General features: G+C 41.4%; 1 protein-coding gene across 2 annotated transcripts in view; it reads right to left on the reverse strand.

The window, feature by feature from the left end:
- hdac5 (histone deacetylase 5) overlaps positions 1–12,085 on the reverse strand; it is an 89,696-nt gene extending 77,611 nt beyond the window's left edge. The window contains exons 1-2 of one of the 2 annotated variants that reach the window (XM_021315775.2): positions 11,789–12,085; positions 6,080–6,219 (exon numbers count right to left, since the gene is read on the reverse strand). The gene's annotated coding sequence lies outside the window, so the exon portion shown is untranslated. The remainder of the gene's footprint in view (positions 1–6,079; positions 6,220–11,788) is intronic. The other variant, XM_012861085.3, reaches the window with a different exon arrangement.
- Positions 12,086–16,639: the final 4,554 nt, after the last annotated feature.

Raw genomic sequence — 16,639 nt, forward strand, 5'->3', positions numbered from 1 at the left:
ACTTATGGCTGATAATGCCACTAAAAAAATTCTGACTAATTTTAGTGTTTTGTAAGGATGTGAACATAGAGCTTGATCATGAGGGAAAATAACATCTCTAAGAACTTTAAAATCCACATGGCAGTTTTTCACCTGATGAACTATTCTCCCGGACATCCCTGAAATAACAATGTTCTCTTCAAGTGGACAACTGACACTGCAAACAGTTTTTTAGGACAAATCCAAGATATTTTACAAAGTAAACAGCTATGAAATTTCCCCTTAACGGCCAAAGCTTTTTGACCTGAATGCTGCTCTTTAACAAAACCTTTGCTGTGGATAGGCCATGGACACACCATGCATCATGGGGGACAAGTTTAGGCACTTCTTTTGCAAACCATTTCTCTTAGTTCTTGTTGTGTGATGCATTTTAAAGGAGTTCATAAAATCAACGTCTAAAAAAATTAAACGATCCCGCACGTATTCTGAAGTACTGTGAAGGAGGATTTGTTGACAGAACAATTATTAGGTTTAAAAACAACAAACAGCATCACAAAGACCAAGGGGCACAGCAGATAGGTCATGGAGCAGTTTAAGGCAGGATTATGTTACAAATTACTGTCCCCACACCTCACAGAGTTCTGTTCAGTCCATCCGTCCATGCAGCCCTCTACTGTCCTTATCCGATATCAGGTCACTGTTCAATCCATCATCTGAAAACGGAGTAAGGTACAACTGCAAACATACCAAGACATGGAAGTAAACCTAAACTGACAGGCCGGGCCAGGAGAAACATTATAACTCTGGAGGAACTCAGGTGGAGACTATCTGTCCACAGAACCGTTAGTCGTATTCAGGGTACCAGCCCAGGGCCCCAGAATGTCACGGGGCCAAAACTACATTTTATTTTTTATGCATGAATGGTGTGAGAATGCTTTGATCTTAATGCTTGCAAAGAGGATTTAGGCTGTGTAACAGAAGTGCTGCAGTCTGTTTTGGCAAACGTCTGTCATTAATGCTTGATTGTTATTGGTCCAAATCTGATGCACAACTTTCCCCTGGGGGAGGAAAATCGGCGACTAGTTTCTCATAATGCCAGACAACAGAAAATATGACAATGCAGTGAAGGAAAGAAAGAAAGAAATAGAGGAATGCGACAAAGAGGTGATGTCCTTTTTTAAACTGCTTAGTGGGGATGGAGCAGTACCATTGGCAGTCTCGCCTTCTCAATACCGTCTTTCTAGCCTTGCTAACACTGGCGCTGTGATGCAAAGTAGGTGCAATTATCTCCAAACACTCCAACCGTGACTAGGGATGTACTGACCCTCCCCTTTGTTTAAAACCGCTGAGTGAGGACCAGAGAGCCGTCTTTACACGGACACCGATTTTAAAACATCAGAACAAGTTCATTCCAAAAAAACAGCCCTTCTCCAGATTACAACCAGCAATGACACCTTTGTTTAAGCACAAGCTCAGAAATTGTGACTACATGCCAAGACAGTTGGTGCTTTAGCCTCCATATACCGGAGCTGTGTTTTGCTTTGCATGTCGTATAGTCAGCAGTGCTAAATGTCAGTAATGCTTTGAAATGGGTTTGAGTGACTGGCTTGAGAGAACACGAGAACAGTGAACATTATAGAAAAGGAGCGCTGACAAATATACGTAACGCCTGCATCCCCAATGGGAGGATGGACGCAGAACTGCAGAGATAAATGAATGTGAGTACGCATAATGGGCTAAAGTTTTGAGCAGACTTGTGTCTGTTGTCAAGCAGTTTGCAGAGAGGCTGTAAGAAGCTGCGGGGAGGTTTTTGGCAGGACTGATAATGGGGATTAACTTGGTATACTGGAGTAAATAGACAAGTATGATCCCTTTCTGAAGTCTCCTACTGACAAAAATGGGTGGATAGTAACTAGTAACAGTTATATTACAAATGAAACCAGATGTTAAACAGTTAGTCAGAACCGTCCATCCATCTATTTTCTAAAACGTCTATCCCTTGTAGGGTCAGGAGGGGTGCTGGTGTCTATCTCCAGCTGTCAATGAACGAGAGGCGGGGTACACCCTGGACAGATCGCCAGTCTAGATAGTCAGAACTTTTTCACCAAATACCTTTTTACTCTAATTAGAATTTTTTTGGACGACTACTTTTTGATTCTACTTAAATAAGGATATACTAAAGTAATGCTACTCCTACTTTAGTGCATATTCTTACTCACCACCCCTCTCATTGCAACGCAGTTACAGGTACACCCCCATAGCCTTCCTCTGGTATATCACTGTTAAGTCCATGCCAGATGTTACACATGTTCATCAGCTCAACTCAGGAGAGTTTCTAAAGTTTCTACCAATTGTAAGTCAGACAAGAGAAGGTTTATGTGAAATTGAAATTGAACTTTGTGATCTTGTCAAAGACACATGGTCAAAAAGAATTTGAGAGAATGAGGCTTGTTTTCAGTATTCCTGTAGATCTAGTGCTTCCAGACTTTCATTAGTCTCAGGTTAGGTTACTCCTAACTGCATCTCCTGCAGTCTTTCATCTATTTTACTTCCATCTTCTGCCTGGGTAGCAGAGAAGTACTTTTAGATTTGCTTACACTTTGATTTTAGTTTTATAAAGTCTGAATTTTTAACCTTTATTTCCACTTGTGACAGACTTTTAAAGCTAGTTTATTTTATGTTGTTCATATGGCTTTTCAAAAGTATTTATGGATGTAGCACTTTCTTGCACCAAAACCAAATATTAGTTTCTTAATTTGATAGAAACAGCAAAATGGTACCAGTTCTGTGTATCTACACTGCCTAGCCAAAAAAAAAGTCCCCATCTGGCTTTAACCAAGCAAATAGGTACGATCCTCCTATTAGATAATTACTACATGGGTGATTAGGTTTCAGCTGGCAACAAGTTATTTAACCCCAACTGGTGCAATGAGTGACTTCTCAATTCTTAAACAACCATGAACAACAGCAACGGTTTGTGCTCAAAGAAGAGGTCAGCTGACCACCTGAATATACTGAATGACTTGGTTATTCCATCAAAGGAGTTTGTTTTCTACCTTGATGGCACGGGCATATTTCAAGATGACAAGATGAAAGAGTGGTTCAGGGAGCATGAGACATCACCTTCACTCATGGGTTGGCCATCACAGAGGCCAGACTTTAACCCCATTGAGAAGCTTTGGGGTGTGGTGCAGAAGGCTTTGCATGGCGGCCAGACTCTACCATCATCAATGCAAGAAACATTTAAGCAACGCTGGGTGGAAATAAATCGTGTGACACTGCAGAAACGTAGTGAAAGGAAAATACTAGAGTGCGACCTTTTGCCTTTTTGCTGGTGACTTTTCTTTTGGCCAGGCTGTGTATCATTCTCTCTGTACACAAATGCTTATTTCTCAGCTGATCTCTCTGTGAAACTCCTGAGGAACATTTAACAGTCAAAGTAGTCAGTTACTCTGCCATGAAACTTTAATCATATTTGCATTACCACAAACTGCCTTTTTTTTTTTTTTTTTTTTTGCTTTTACTTTTTTATCATGGCTGTGCATCCACATACATGTACATACCGTGTTTTATCATTTAGTTTAATACCTTTAAAGTTGATATATTTACTCTTGATGTCTGTATGCTGTGAGCGCCTGAAACCGAAGTCAAATGTGTTGTTTATGCGCACAATGTGTGTGCGCATGTTCTTGTACTTGCAGCTGGGCGAGAAAATTTTTTGCGTATTTTACTTTGGTCCTCACTTTTTTCTAAGACTAAGGGTCATAGAAAGGCTTGAAAATCAATGGAAGTCTATGGAAGTCAAGGCATGGTCCTCGCACAAGGATGTGACACAGAATTTTGGGTTTTCATTTTCTGTACGCCATAATCATCAAAATTGAAAGAGACAAAGGTTTAGATTATATAAGCTATATATGAGATTCACTTTCTGAGGTGACAGGCAAAACATATTGCATTTTTATGCAATATAAAAAAAATAGACGTACCTGTACATGACAAAACTTAAAAAAAGGAGCTGAAAACTCGACTTGAGGCTGGGGTAGAGGTCAACCTTGACCATCCAGCCAATCGACAGCCAGAAACATACAGCCAGTTTAGATCAAAGCAGATTAATGTGAGAGAGGTGGTTCAGACTACTGACCCAAATCCAATTAAGAATCTGTGGTAAGGCTTGAAAATTGCTCTTCTCCATCCAACCTGACTGAGCTTGAGCATTGATTCTTTAGGAAGAATAAGGAAAAATCTTTAGATATGCAAAGCTGGCAGAATCAAACTCCAAAAGAATTGCAACCTTCAGTAAACTATTGATTCAGGGGACTGACGTTTAACATGACAAACATGATAAATACATAGAACAGTCCAAGTCCAATGAAAGTACAGCTCTCCATACAGCTCTGTTTGTTGTGACTGGCTTTTATCAGCATGCCTCTGGCAGCGATTGTCTGGGCCAGGGGTCTGCAACCTGCCGCTCTGCAGCCACAATGGCTCTTTGGCTAAAAATGATCCAGAACCAGCTAATGCTTCTAAATATAGATTTTATAACAAATGCAGGCTTTAGCATTTTTTTTGTTGAATAATTGCATTGAATGTCCAAAGCAGAAGGACACTTAAAGTAGCAGTTATATCTTTTTAGGTTGATTTTTCTTTTAATTTGGTTAAAAACTGTGCTTTTTTTTTTTTACATAATTTTCCAAAAACTATAAACAACCCACAGAACACAATGTATCCATCCTTTTGCAAAAGTTTTATGTTTATCTTGATTTCTAACCTAAAAATAGAAATAAAATAATTGTTCTTTAAAACCTTCTTGGACTGGGGGCCAAATGGCTCTAAGGATTGTGAAGGTTCCAGACCGCTGGTCTTGCATTTGGATGGATACACATGATTTCTTTCAGGTCTGATGTCAGGAAACTATCGGATTGTTAAGAATTGGGCACATTCTATGCATTTCAGTTCTATGGCTTTGCTCAAACTAATGCCTTTTTTATTTTCCTCCCTCTTCATTAAGCTTGAAAAACGACATGGCAGAGTTTTAGCAATCACCAAGGTAAAAGTTCAGATGGACGCCATTCTTGTTTGAAACTAAAGCAAACACTGAAACCGCATTCAGTGAAAGAAAAATCTGCTTTTAGTTATTTAGTTTAGTTATTGCTCATCAAACGCATCATCCCAGATGTTTCACCGCAGACACAAATAAAAAGGAGTGAAAGTAAAGCAGGGGTATTCCAACCATTAAAGGGCCAGTTGGATTTTAGGGTTTATATCCGCACAAGAAAGGCTTTTTGAAGATGCCTTTGTCTTCCCTAACTGCAAGAAGTAAACAACACTAGTTGTCTGAACCCAGCAGCCATTAGCAGCCTAGCAGGGAAGGCTTGATAGGTCAGATGGATATTTATGGTCCTCAGAGTGGTCTGTGTGTCTGTTTGACATGTAACCAGCTTGACTCTTTTCTTGGACGATCAACAATGTGACCAAGGCTCTGAATATACCCGGCAGGTCGGCCAAAACAGCAACACAAGCGTCTATGCCGTACACCAATCCATGACTATCTTCGTTTTGTCAACAGTGTCAATACTGCAGATGTGCTGAGGCACCAATTCCCTCAAACCTTCACACTAAGAGCCCCGAGCTGAGAAAATGTGCTCTGAATAGCAAATGTCACATTTCAAATTGAATTAAAGCACCTTACTGCCAGGAGCAGCGCGTGTTCGGCCAGGAGATGAATCTGTTTGTCAAACTTTCTTCACCACTGTTTGTAAAAACACAGGAAACCATCTCAATGCTGGGTGCATCATGCAAAATGCTGAGAAGACAGACCCAGGTATACTATTCCAGGTATTTACCAATGAAACAGGCAACTTTTCTATAAAAATCATGTGGTAGGTAGGATGACCGAAATCAATATTTTTAGGCTGAATATGATATTCATCCCAATGTTTTTTTTCTTTAAATCAAAGCTTTATCCCAAATCTCTCAAAGGCACATTTTTTTAACAAACAGCTGTAGGTAAATATGAGAAACGTCTGAAAAAATAACCTATTGAGAAACATTAAAGTATAATCATAACGCAACTAGGGATGCAAACAAATGATCGACTTACGATTACTTGTCTATTAATGCTTAATTAGACTGAAGTCTGCTCCGTCCGATTAACTGATGACGTCCGCGTAGATGGACCTTCTTTCAGAGTTGTAGTATGGCCGCCGCCCAAAAGATGGCGCTCCCGGTTATTCTTGACCTCTGTATTTTTAAAAGAAAAATCTGTCATGGCGGAGGCAACGTGATGCAGTCCAAACAGAGTCCAGTGTGGGATTATTTCACACTGACAGAAAAGTGGAGGGCATTACACTTAAATAATAGAAAAATACCTGATGCCAAAACCACAGTTGATGGTGAGGGCTTTCGTGGAGTTTATTAGTATTTCACATTCTTTATTCTATCCAACTTATTTGTTTCTATTCAACAATCTGATAGAATCCTGTTATGTTATAGTTTATAAATATGTCCAAGTTTAATAATATGTGAGAAAACCACATATTTTGTTAATCCAGTCAGTATTTAATACAGGTGGCAAAATAAACTGTTAAAATATAATGTGCCTCTTTTAAAAGTCAGCATATTCTAAAAAATAATAGCCCTTTATATTACGGAAAGACCCTCTTGATAGAGAGAAAACTGGAGTTTTTAAGAAAACAGCCACTTATCAATAAATTGTTAGACGATCGATAAGTTTAATCAACTTTAAACTAACTCATTAATCGATAACTTGCATCCCTAAACGCAACATAGACCATCTCAATAAATGATATAGTGTCAGCTTATATCTCTCCTTTTTTAATCTTAATATTTTTAAAATCTTGATATATTGCCCAGCCCTAGTGGCAGGCCTATGCTGATCACATTTGTATTATATTTGAATCTGACCTTTATTAATGGATATGATCCTTCCGAGGCTTCATCCTCAAGGAGGAGGTTTATTGGTAAAAGCAGGACTAACGAAGTAAAGAAGACATTCTGTGACTTCTGCTACCAGCTCATGTTTAGTGAAATAACGTTACCTTGTAAAAAACAACATCTGAATAATTTTATGTTAAATGACTGCTTCCAATAATCATGATAGAAAACTTTATACATTCCTATTAGATAGAAAATGTACACTTTAGTAATGTTCTTGCTGTAATTTATATTTTAAATTAAAAGGATTCTCTGAGTTTGGGAAAAGAAAACACTTTGAGAAAGAGTGTCTTTCGAGGCTATTTTCTGGCCTAAATGCCCCAGAAAGGGCCCAAAGGCAAGCAGCGAAGAAAACAACACTGCAGATGAGCAACAGCTGTTGCTGGACTAAAAGTCAGCTCATCAAATCACATCGGCGCACATCTTTTTTCAATTAAAATGTAGAAAACGCCCCGAAACATTGTTAAGCCCGTCCCTCATTACGAAATCTGTAAAAAATTAATAGTCTGATTGTGTTTTTACTCTCACCATGTTGTTACAGATGGTTTAGACTGGGGCTGCAGGATCTTGGGAAAACATGAAATTGCAATATTAATGTTGAATGTGGCGATGATGATATCAATTGGGATTCGCCCACCTATCCCGTGCTACTTTTGCTTCCCTTTTTTCCCCCCAGATCGTGGTCACTAAAAAGACCCGTCTGTGATTGGCTGGTGGTGTGGAGAGTTTTTGAAGTTGCGAGCGCAGAGACAACCGAGCGAGCGGAGAAACCGCCGATCGCACAGCTGGTGTAGAGCGTGGAAGGAGCAGACGCTGCCGAGCGCTGACATGTTACCGAGTGCAAGGACGGCGGGTGGAGAAGAGTATGTCAGAGTACTGAGCGAGCATGTGTGTAATTACTGTATTTTTCGGACTATAAGTTGCACCTTTTTTCACAATTTGGCCGATCCTGCAACTTATATTCAGGTGCAATTTATATATCAATTTCAAATGGTAAATCATATTGGCTAGCATGGACCAAGGAGTACACATTACCATCTATAGCCACAAGAGGGCTTGCTAGGGTTGTGAAAACTACATCCTGGACCACGTAAGAATTAACTGAAACATTCACTTATAGACAGCAAAGACTGAACACGTGTTTATGTTGTTTCTCTGCTTCGGTCTGCACACACAGAACCCTGTTATCGGGCTGTTGTTGAAGCTAATAAGAGCTAGCGCTAGCTTACTGTTGTCCAGGCGAGTTACAACTTCGCTAATGTGAGCTTTGTGTTGTTCTGAAACATCCGTGTCGAACTGTTAGCTTAGCATGTAGCACAGTTACACTCACGGTCTAATTTAAGTGTAAGTTTGACAACTTTTACGCTGAAACGCGCTGGATAAAACCTTACCGGGTGGAGTTGCTAATTTACCCGGTTCATCCTCCCAGGTATGTTCCCTGTTATTCAGCCGGTTGTGGATGCTGCTGTGTGATTTAATAAATTGGCTTACCAGATTAAATGTCCGTTTTAAGTCTTGGACTGTGTGAAATAAATGTCTAAATCATGGCAATATTTTCAATCCTTGTACCCAGATACAGCTCAAACTGTATGAAGAAACCGCAGGTTTTAAAAGTTCACTGCTCACGATATCTGTTCTTACTGTACGACCTGACTGCTCACACTGTACGTCCAAAAACCACACGTCAGACTCAGCGCCGTAGAGATGGCGCTTGTCGGACTCGTCTATCCGGAAGCTGAATGTAAACAGTAGAAGAAGAAAAAGACAGAAGTGTCGATGCTCACCGTTAAATATGAGGCTCACTAGAACAAATGTTTTCGTCTAAGAAAAAGAATTCCCTTGTTTGCACATCCGCAGTGCGCGAGGTTGAGAGAAATCGTCTCGTAGACTCTCGTAGCTAAGCTTCAACAGCAGGATGCGCTCACGATCGCCTCATGAAGGCCGACTGAATTTCTAACATGTTTGATTTTCATCTGACCGTACGATTCCTGATTGGGAGGTGGTCATGAGAGGCTAATCGCCCCTCATTACCCCCTGTATACTACACGACACAGAACACACCATGAAGCTGAACCTCGGCTCAATCGGAAAAATTCTCACACAACGAAGAATCGGCCCAACAAGGGCAAAAAGCTTAAATGTGTATACTCCAGTGTAACTTACATATTGTATGTTCTTTTTTTCCTCTTTTTGACTTATTTTTTGACTGATGTGACTTATATTCCAGCACGACTTATAGTCCGAAAAATACAGTAAATAAACCTACAGCAAGTCTAAGAGCCTCATGTGAGAACATTAAGGAAAAAGAAAACTTCCATTCAGAAACGAAAACAGGGACACAGCATCAAGGTAAGAACCAATCGGTCAATCGATCTGTTTATAATTTTGTTTGTACTTCAGACTGTAGAGGCTAAGAAGAGCATTGCTATTACTATTATAAGGACTTTTACTTATGTCAATCACCTCTGCAGTCACATCTGAGCCTCGGCAGCTTTAGCTGAACACCAGAGTTCTCAGCGCTATTGTCCCTCTTGGCATCATATATTTTTTTGCGTTTCTGTTAAACTGGACCTTCAACCTTCCTTCATTGCTTCCACACTTCACTGGGAGATGCTAATAGCAATTAGCCGCTTCCTTGTTTATCCGCTGGTAGACGTGTGCAGTGCCGTACCTTAGTTGTTATTATAAATAAGCACGGAGGGCTTTATTTACTAATAAACAAAGCAAAAACAAAGCTTAAAATACCAAAAATAACAACTGATACGCCAGCAGGCCGTGATAATCTTTCACAAAAACTTTGTATGCAACCAGTTTGAGTTACTGATATGAAATAACATGTCAAATAACATAGCTATGTACCTGTAAAGGAGTAATAAGCAATAATTCCTTATTTAAGATAAGAAAGAACTAAAAGATATAGTGATATGAAGAACTAAAGGTATCTTTTTAGATGGGGGGGGGGTGCTCAACAGCCCCCTAGTGGTGAAATGTCCCTCATTGCTCCTTTATTACAAGGTATAGCCAATGGAATAAATTTGGAGATTTTCTCCTTTTTATATCAGAATCTGCTTTATCTGCCAAGTCTGAATGCACAAACAAGGAACCAGACTTTGTTTTCACACGCTCACAATGTACAGGCATAAAGTATAACTATTTAACCCTAAGAGGGAAATAAAGAACACCAAAGAAGCAACAAGTACATGTACTGTATATGGGTTTGTGCAGCCAGGATCTTTTGTCCTATTCGTTGTTTTACAGCAGATTCTGATATAAAGGCAGGCTGCACAGTGGTAGCACTGTTGCCTTGCTGCAAGACGGTCCTGGGTTTGAAATAGAACCCATGCATGCAGGTTCTCCCTGCGCATGCATGGGTTCTCTCTGGGTACTCCGGTTTCCTCCTGAAGTCCAAAGACATGACAGGTTCACGGGCTCTTAAAGTTGCCCTTAGGCAGTGTTGTATAGTAACAAAGTATAAATACTTCACTACTGTACTTAAGTATATTTTGGAGTACTTTATACTTTCCTCGAGTATAATTTTTTTTGATAACTTTCACTTTTAGTTCACTATATTTTCGAACTTAATTGCATACTTTTACTCCACGTTACTACAAAAAAAAAGAAAAAAAAAGAGAGAGAGAGAGAGAGAGAGAGAGAGAGAGAGAGAGAGAGAGAGAGAGAGAGAGAGAGAATTTGTATAGCACTGACCTTACTTGAAGAAGAAAAACTGAAACCTTACAAAAAGGTTGTATTTTCTGTCTAAACTTGGTCTAAATGTCTCCTGCACTTGGTTTATATTATTTTAAGTGAATTTGACCTTCAAAGTTTACCAAAATGTAAAAAATGTCATTCAAACTGCATTTGCTTTGTTTTACTTTTTACTTATACTTTTCATTACATTACTTGAGTACATCTATTTTTACAGTAATTTTCATACTTAAGTACAAGACATTTCAGATACTTTAAGACTTTAACTCAAGTAGCACTTCAGTCACTGACTTGGACTTTTACCAAAGTCATATTTTGGAGAGGTAACTATACTTTTACTTGACTCTGAGATTTCAGTACTTTATACAACACTGCCCTTAGGTGTGAGTGTGGGAATGGATGCCCATCTTGTGTTGCCCAGTGATGGACTGGAGACCTATCCAAGGTGTAACCCCGCATCTGCCTCCCCAACCCCAACCCTGCATGGTACAAATAATGGATGACTGGAAGGTGGTGAAGGAGCCAAAACGCTTTTTTCACAGTACAGCAGCTGACCGCTCTTGGCTGGAAGGTGTGTGAACCTGGAAACGTTAACGAGTCCTAAAGATGTCAAAGACTGTGTAATAAAGCGTAGGCCGGTTCCCATGAGGAACCCCACTCATCCATGCCTGCGGAACCAGCACAGTCTCCTTGAGGAGGCGCACTTCCTTCTGGGAGACAGGGGTTCTGGGGTTCTGCGGTCCATTACATGTTGGCTCGGACTCAGCTGCAGTTAATTGCTGCCATCTGTTAGCTTTCTGCCTGCACTCTGCACGCTGCCTGGTTAACTTTTGGTTGTCAGCTGTCTGCGCTGTTAGCCGCCGTACCTAGCAGCAAACACCTGCCCTGTTATCTGGCTGATAGCTGGCTAGCTGCTGGCTGTCAGGTGAGAGCTGCCGTCCTTTAGCTAGCTGTAGCACTTCTTACTCTGCTGCTTCTACGCACGCCGGCACGTCAAGTCTGCAGTCTGAGAAAACCAAGTCAAGCGGGGCGGAGGAGGGGGGGGGGGTCACTTGTTCTCTCTGTAGTTGGGACAAATATTTGACAAGCGAACGACCACACGCACTCACTCGCGCACGCACGCACGCGCTCCCCACGCACTCCCAGTTACCGTGAGTTTCGGCTGGAGCTCGGCTCGCTTCCTATCGGATGCGCTCGTTGCCGATCGACGCTTCGGAGCGCGTCCCGCTCCCTCCGCTCCGCCGCCGCGGTGGGATCCTCTGCGCCTCTCCGCGGCCACGAAAAAGCGGCAAAGCAGGCGGCCGGGATGCGTCTCGCGTCCTACCGCTTCGCCTCCTCCATATTTACAGTCCGGCTCGCTGTTTCTGCCTCGCGCTGTCTCTCTCCCACCACCAACAACAACATTATTGACGTCCTCCCCCTGACACGTGACCAGTCTGCTGGGGCTAAAAATAGACTCGCTGCAAACCAACGGAGACAGACAGACACGGCAGCGACAGACAGGCAGGCAGACACCTACACACAGAGGCGGATCTAATCATACAGCGGCCCGAGGCACCACACACGTCTCTCCACCTCCATACAAATATTACATATGGTTTTATCCATTCTGGTCCTAGACCTCCTGCTAGTGCATTGTTGCTTATTGCTGCAAGAACATCTTTGCCTCTATTGAAAATAAAAGACCGCGGCGTGTCTGCGTAACGGTGTGCTGCCGAAAGTTGGATCTTAGTTTCCAGTAGGAAGAAATCAAACTTCTGCCTCCAAAAAGTCAGCGCTCTCCAGAAAGCTCAGAGCTTTGTGTCCAACATGGATACAAAGCATGGCACATACAATGCAGTGAAACTTGCCAGTGTTACCTTTTTCTGTTAGCGCTATCTTACCTGTATCACAAACAGTGGTTTAAAAAAATTATCATTGGTTGTGAGCAACATCTTTTTCGTTTTGAAACCCTAACTGTTTTTTTAACTTTCAACTGGAATGGTTTCAGTTCATGGATGACATCATTCCCAATCCCAAACTCAGTGGTGCACCTCATGACACATTTAGGAAATCTGTATTTGAGCATCCCAGATGATGAGCTGCCTAATGATTTGTCTTCATATTTAAGGAACTTAACCACAATGGGCGTTGGTCTCTCACCCACGGGTTTCCCTGGGCGGTAAGGCCCCTCTGCCCACAATCCCTTGTGGGAGTTTGTTTTTTCTCAGTCAGGACATTCCTCACTTTGTCCTTGGTGTCGCCCCACATCTCCTCAGATAACTCCTCCATCCCATCGATTACCAGATTGTTGCTCCGTGATTGTCCCTCGAAGTACTTACTTATTTCAATATTGAAATAAACAATATGAACAGGTTGTGAATAGTTTTGATCTTTTTTTTTATATTGGGCTTGAGCTGCCAGGAAAAAATAATCCCAAATCCACCATCAAATTATGGATAAAGATATGGTAAATAAATGTAAATGCAAATAATCTAGTGACTATCACGGAACTGATACATGAGTTGTGAAAAAGATAATTGAGAAGATTTCAGAAACACACATGTACAGGGGTTGGTCCAAATAAACAAGTTACAAATGTATAAATCAAAAATATGGTTTGACAGAAAGAAATGATGATTTAACTTAAGTAAAAGAAAAAGCATGTTATTTGGAAGGCATTCAGGAAATACTCAAGTATATATACAGGACAAAGGGAAAAACTAAATGTTTATATAACACGTTTTTTAGCTTTGATAATAACTGACAAAATTAGCTAGAAACTGCACATCAAACATGCAGTTTCTAGCTAATTTGTCAATATGTCGTATTTCCTTACTGAACAATGCTAAACATTTTCAATTCTAAATCAAATTCATTATTTTGAAGTCTAAAGCATTAAAATTTGCTAATTTGGTTCATTTTCAAACTGTACAAATAATATATAGAGCAATAAAAATTATTTTGATTGGTAACATTCGAACATTTTTGTTTTATAGCAGTGAGAGTTGTTTGTTTGTTTGTTTGTTTGTTTGTTTGTTTTTGTTTTTTTGGGGGGGGGGGTTAGTTTTAAACATAACTTGTGTGTACAACTATAAAGTCATTCTGTAATTCTGTCTGTGGAGGAAGATTGTGGAACAGTTTAAGTATGGAGCTCAGGTAATGGACAATCATGACCCAGTTTAAGTTGTATTAAATTAAGATTCCTACATGGGACATATCGTGCAAAATCTTTTTTTTTTAGCCCTAAATACATTTTGCCGTGTACTTGGAGTCTCCAGGAGGGCAGAACATTTGAATGTAGTCTGTCCAGGTGCTGTATGGACATCTTTATATAGTGATTGGGTCATATTCTTCAAGCTCTGCAGTTTTCTCTGTTTTGGACTTCCAGTTTACCAGTCTCGCGATTTGATTTTGTAGTCCAAGCTGAAGGATGCCAAAGCTACAAGTGGATAAGTCATCAGTTGTTCACCACACTGTCACAAACACTGAGCTATATTATACTCTGGAGTGCTAATAGCCCGCTGTTAGAACGAGTCGCTGTGAAGCCACCAGCCGCCATATTGGTACTCCCTATTTTCCTCCAGTAACTAGGGAATATGAGCGTTACAGCATCGAATAACGAAGATTTTCTCATGTTCAACGGGGGGCTTAAGACTTTTAAAATGTCAAATGCCATATACTTTTATGTTATGTTCTAAAACTATCAAGTACTGAGAAAGTCATGCGCTGAAATATTTTGCATTTTATTTATTTAAATACATATATATATCATTTATAAATATATAAATAACAATATACAAAAACATATATTTACATATATGTATACATATATACATATACATATATACATATACACATACTTATATTTAAATATATATATTTAATATGAATAACGTGTTAAATATTTCAGCACCTGATTTCCTAGTAGTTGATAGTGTTAGTACATCCACTGACTGTAGAATTACCTATGAAACGTTTTCACACAGCCAGAAAACTGCTTGTTGTTGCAACCAAATCCTATGAGATTCTGTGGGAGTAGGGAGTAGCAAGATGGCGGCCAGTGACTTCAGTTTTTCGGCAAAATCATCACTTCAGTGTATTATATAGCTCAGTGGTCCCGAAGCATTACAGCAAAAATGGCTGAATGGGGTGGAGTGGAATGCTCTGTGACCTGAGAGGGAGCGGAGTGTGAAGGACCTCCTTTAGATTTAAAGAGACAGCACCAAAACCAGTTCCTCTCAGACGCACCTCAGAACAGGGGTAGATTAACGAGGGATTCAGACCAAACCATTGCAGTTCCACTTTATATTGACCACAACTGGACAATTTCAATGTGAAAAGGAAGGTATTAAAAGCATGATATTTGCCCTTGAAAGAAAACAAAGATCGATCACAAAAATTCAATATGGTGCATTTCTAAAAATTAATACTCTACTATAAAAGAAGAAGCTAGTGCATTATCTCTCGCTTTTTTTTCTCTTCCTTCCTTTGGGGTGTGTTGTGTTCTTTTTGGGGTTTCCAAATGTGGGTGTGGGTGTGCTGTTTACTGAGCAGTGGAGAACAGGGCAGGTATAACTACGGTAAGCTTGTGCTTCTTCCTGCTCTTTTTTGGACATGTTAAGTTTGTATCTGTTTGATTGTTGGGTATTGATATAACTATCTTTAACTAGCTAGTACATCGTTCAAAATCAGGGTCATTCATTAATTAATTTATTTATTCCTTCAAATTTTTCTTGGCCTTTATAAATCATGAATATGTTTTGGTCTAAACCATTTCCCTGCTGCTTTGGCAGTTTGTATAGGGCTGTTGACCTGCGGGAAGTATTTTGTAGCCCCTAACAGGTTTTCTTCTTCCATTGCTACCCAGCTTTTATGGAGCAACAAAAACCTCTTTATCAAAAGTTGTCCAATTTCCGTCAGTCCGTCCGTCTTCTTCCGCTTATCCGGGGTCGGGTCGCGGGGGCAGCAGCTTCAGTAGGGAGGCCCAGACGTCCCTCTCCCCGGCCACTTGGGCCAGGTCCTCAGGAGGAATCCCAAGGCGCTCCCAGGCCAGCCGGGAGACATAGTCCCTCCAGCGTGTCCTGGGTCTTCCCCTGGGCCTCCTCCAGGTGGGACGTGCCCGGAACACCTCACCAGGGAGGCGTCCAGGAGGCATCCTGACCAGATGCCCGAGCCACCTCAACTGGCTCCTCTCGACGTGGAGGAGCAGCGGCTCTACTCTGAGTCCTCCCCGGATGACTGAGCTCCTCACCCTATCTCTAAGGGAGAGCCCAGACACACTACGGAGAAAACTCATTTCAGCCGCTTGTATCCGGGATCTCGTTCTTTCGGTCACGACCCAAAACTTTTGGCTCAGCTCTCTCTTCACCACAACGGATCGGTACAGCGCCCGCTTCACAGCAGACGCTGCACCAATCCGCCTGTCGATCTCCCGCTCCATCCTCCCCTCATTCGTGAACAAGACCCCAAGATACTTGAACTCCTCCACTAGGGGCAGCACATCCTCCCCAACCCGGAGAAGGCACTCTACCCTTTTCCAGTTCAAGACCATGGTCTAGGATTTGGAGGCACTGATTTTCATCCCGGCCGCTTCGCACTCGGCTGCGAACCGCTCCAGTGATAGCTGTAGATCACGCCCTGATGAAGCCAATAGGACCACGTCATCTGCGAATAGCAGAGACGCAATCCTAAGGCCACCAAAACGGATCCCCTCAACACCTTGGCTGCGCCTAGAAATTCTGTCCATAAAAGTTATGAACAGAATCGGTGACAAAGGGCAGCCTTGGCGGAGTCCAACTCTCACCGGAAACGAGTCCGACTTACTGCCGGCAATGCGGACCAGACTCTGACACCGGTCGTACAGAGACCTGACACCCCTTATTAAAGGGCCCGGTACTCCATACTCCCGGAGTACCCCCCACAGGATCCCTCGGGGGACACGGTCGAATACCTTCTCCAGATCCACAAAGCACATGTAGAATGGTTGGGCAAACTCCCATGCCCCCTCCAGAATCCTGCT

This window comes from Fundulus heteroclitus, chromosome 16 (genome assembly GCF_011125445.2).
Source record: "Fundulus heteroclitus isolate FHET01 chromosome 16, MU-UCD_Fhet_4.1, whole genome shotgun sequence".
NCBI classification, from domain to species: Eukaryota; Metazoa; Chordata; class Actinopteri; order Cyprinodontiformes; family Fundulidae; genus Fundulus; species Fundulus heteroclitus.